Below are 4,380 nucleotides of genomic sequence, written 5' to 3'. Positions count from 1 at the left end.
TTTCTTGCTTACTCTCTTGATTATCTATGAAATGGTTACTGAATATGCTGTGTGTGCTGGTAGTAGATTTCACTTGAATGTCAGGGTGTACCATGATATTATGCATGTAAACCTTTCTTGAGGAAGGTGTTTCCTATGGCATTAAAGGATTTACGCTGCCTGCTATAAATTGCTGTGTCTGTTAGAATGCTGGGATACAGATTAAAAGTTTGATAACTGGCAAGGTTGAATCCATGTAATTGGAGTCAACCTTCAGTTAGCTCTCAGATTCTTTGAAAATATTTTTAGCCTTCATACTTATCAGGCCTTCCCATTTCACTTAAAGAAAAAGAATTTTTAAACCATCTGGTGCTAAGAAATAGTCACTGGCCTGTGTCTCTCATTTGTTTGGTAGAGCTGTCCTTAATCTCTCTCTTCTTGGTCTTTACTTAAGATTGTTTTCATTTAGTGGATCACTAGCTGTTTTTTGAGCGGGAAAAGATTTTCCAGCTTCTTTTCTCCTTCCTACTCTCCTAGTTTTCTTACAGTATAGTTGACAAGATACTAAACAGGAGAAAAGCAAGGAAAAGTGCCCTAAATAATGGACAAAGTTTAAATGACTCTAATGCTGGCTAGAGTGAGCTTGGATGGATTGTAGTGTCAGACTCCCTCTCTCAGCTCTAGGCTATCAGAGACATGTGACATTGTGTCAGTAACTGATGATCAGTTTTGATTGGGTAGCAGTGAAATAATGGAGAATACTTAGGATCATATGACACTGTCTTGGCCCATATGATTTTGTCTGGTAATCTAAGGTTTTAATATTCAATATGTTAGAATATGTATGGAAATATTGTTGATATAGATATAAAATTGGCATGTTGATATATATGGGTGGTAGTTGGGCCAAATTCATTGATAGCTTAACTCCATTCAACCTGGGTTGAGTTTGGTCTGTTACACTTAATAACATCTCTTTTTTTTCTTTAACATATGGATATTTCAAACTAGCATGAGCTTCTAATTAAAATGATAGAACTAATGCTAAAGAGGAGAGAACAGGTTTATCTCAGCATCGTGCTGAGAAGTGCTGACCATCTTCAACTCTTCTCTGAAACCAGTGGGAAATCAGTACTCAACACTGCACAGAAGCAAATCATGAACACTGCCATGAACTGGGCAAGGTAGCTGTGATTATGCACCAAGATTGTCCATCATTTAATTAAAATGATGGGAACAAATTTGAAAGACAGAAGAGGGAGGCACTGTATATGTAGAATAGATGATGGCGTGGCAGTGTCACAAGTTTGGGTAGACTGTATTATGGCTTCTGGCATTAAAGCCTGAATAGCACAGTAAGCCCTCGTGTTCTATTTACACTTTATAATTTTTTCCTTCCCCCATCTTCCTTTCCCATTTTTCCCACTTCAAAATACATTAGTTACTATGGAAACAATATAATTAGTATGTGTGGAGCTTACTGACAACCACAAGCTTAGAATACAGTTCATTTTATATCATGGTTTGGAATATAGATTGTGGATATTAATGGAGTTTGATTTTTCCTGCCTCTGTGTGGTATAAATAAATGTATATTGTATCTCCTACCTAGATTTATCACATTCCTCTTTTATTTACCTATTTGGTTTGGCTCTACTATAGACAGATTGCTCTTGGCAGCTTTTGAATCCCATCATATAATGTAAATTTCTGTATTGTATTAATGTAAACAAATTACAGTAAATTTTTAAGATTTTTATATTCATTGCCAGCACCCAAAGATGGTGAGGTTATGGTTTGGCTTGAAAACTGTACTGTAACATATAATGGTCCAGTAAAAGCCATCCTGTAATACTGGGGAGTTGCTCTATGAATGACTTGCCCTGTTTGCCTGCAGCAATATAAGTAAGTTAGGATGAGGGCTGGTATAGCTGTTAAGCTACTGTGGGCTTGCTTGATCTCCATGGAAAGACGGCCCTCTTAATGAAAACAAAATTAACGGGCAAGAGTGGGTCAGTTTTCATCATGGCTAAAGGTTAAAACCAAGGTACCTCAAGATTACATACTACGTATTGTTGATTAATGATCTGGAAGGGGGGTAAATAGTGAGGTACCAGAATCTGCAGATGACACAAGGTTATTTGTTAAGACCAGAGAGGACTATGAGGAACTTCAGAGAAACCTAATCAAGCTGAATGTATTGCCCATACACTGGTAAATGAAGTTCAGTGTTGATAAATACAAATAAAACACATTGGAGGGGGGGAACTAACTCAGACACATAGCAAGGATCTAAATTAACTGTCAATTGAGAAAAGGAAGCTGGGCATCACTGTAGACAGCCTAATGTACAGCTGCAGTCAAAAAAGATGTTCAGCTGCATAAGGAACGGGATAGAGAACTGTACTGAAAAATCATAATGCTATCATATAAATTATGTGCCTCATCTGGAATAGCATATGCAGTACTGGACACCCTCTGAAAAAGGATATTGTAAAAGCAGAGGGAGCTTAAAGAAGAGAAGTGAGAATGATTAGGGGCCTGGAAAAACTCTCATATGAAGTGACATTAAAAACACCAAGGTCGTTTACCTTAGAAAGCAGATGAATAAGAAGGGACTTGACAAAAGTATATAAAATGATGACTGGAATAGTGAAGATAAATCAGAAGCTTCTGTTCTTTGTCTTATAACACAAGAACAAAATGACAATAAAAGCAGTCACATTCAAAATGAATTATTTAACCTCATGCTTCAGGGTGTAAGCTGATCTCTAATGTAGAGATCCAGCAAAAACCCTAAAGGTGGGGGGGTGGGGCAGGGAGGCAGGCACACTACCCCACATTTGCCTACCATGAGGTTCTTATAACTTCCTCTGAAGTATCTGGTACTGGCCACTTTTAAAAGGATACCAGACTAGAAGGAAATCTGGTCCAATCAAGTATGGTAATTCCTATGTCAGTTTAATAACTAAAGGCACTTGCTCCCTGTGTGACATGTTCTCCCATAATAGTATTTGCAGTCCCATTTACCCAAGGAATAAAGCACATGGTGGAACCCTAAGTTAAATCTGAGTGGCATAACAGCTGCTTTTATCCTGTATTTTCTTCTTCCTAGTCACACTTGGCTGCCATTCTGCTCTTTTACTGCTGGGTAAGAGTGAGATGTATGTAGCCACTTTGAAAGATATGACATGCGGGAGTACTCCTTTTCACTTGCCTTGGAGTATTCCTTTGGTGACCCATCCAAGCTCATGCCTGGAGGGAGTGGGCAGCCTAATTTACAGTGCCAGCATCTAAGCTCTTGCAGGGCCAATTAATGATTTTAATGTACAAGCGTGGTATTACCGGGAGTTAGATACATGCTATTTTTGTGAAAATGGTCCCTTTTTAAGAAAGTTCACAGTCTGACAAAAGTGTACTTTATATTAAACCAGAAGAGAGACTCCATTTCCACCAGTGAGAGCTTTCATTTCTTAGGCAGTGAATTCCAGTAATCCAGAAGCCAGGTTTACTTGTCAAGATTCTAATGAAATCTTTTCAAACTCTACTACTCTCGTTCAAGTTATCCCCCCAAAATTATTTTATCAACCAAATTGGCTTTTGATATGAACTTTCTCAAGTGACATCAGATAGCGCAGTTAAACTTCAAGTAATGTACTTTCAAATAACTATGTGGCATTGTCTCTGTTCTTTTGTCTGTAATAATATTTTTAGTATGAGATTCTAAAGTTTCTCTCTATATCGTATTTATAACGTACCTATCAGTGTGGTGTTTAAGTACCAAAATGTGAGATCCTTGAGACTGCATTCAATATTTCTAATGCCACGAAGTGTTGGAGAAATGAGCAAGTAGCTCCAGAATTTGTGTTATGAGTCACCGTGTGTGTGTGCATGAAAGATGAGAGAGCTATATAGTGGATCTATGATCCCTGTTTGTGTCCACTGTGCTCTTAGATAATGACAATTCAGATTTAAGATTAGCTTTCCAAATCTTTCTTGGCACAATAGTTATTTCGGTGGCTAAGCAATATGAAACTGAAGGCTAGAGTATTTAACTGAGAGTCTGAGGATCAGTGTGTCTTTTTGAATATATCATATAATGGGGGAAATCCTCTTCACATACATTACTGTGATAAGGCAAATGGATTCTGAGACGCAGCTGAAATAAAAATTGATGTAATCTTAGTCACAAATTAATGGGGGCTTCATATTTTTCTTTTCCCAAACAATTCTAGGAATCCTCTAGGAGCCGCTATTTCCTCACATACAACACATCTTAGGCCTGGTCTACACTACGTGTTTAAACAGATTTTAGCAGCGTTAAACCGACTTAACGCTGCACCTGTCCACACAACGAGGCCCTTTATATCGATATAAAGGGCTCTTTAAACTGGTTTCTGT

Source organism: Chelonoidis abingdonii, chromosome 4 (genome assembly GCF_003597395.2).
Source record: "Chelonoidis abingdonii isolate Lonesome George chromosome 4, CheloAbing_2.0, whole genome shotgun sequence".
NCBI lineage: Eukaryota > Metazoa > Chordata > Testudines > Testudinidae > Chelonoidis > Chelonoidis abingdonii.
Note: the sequence above shows the minus strand (reverse complement) of the source record.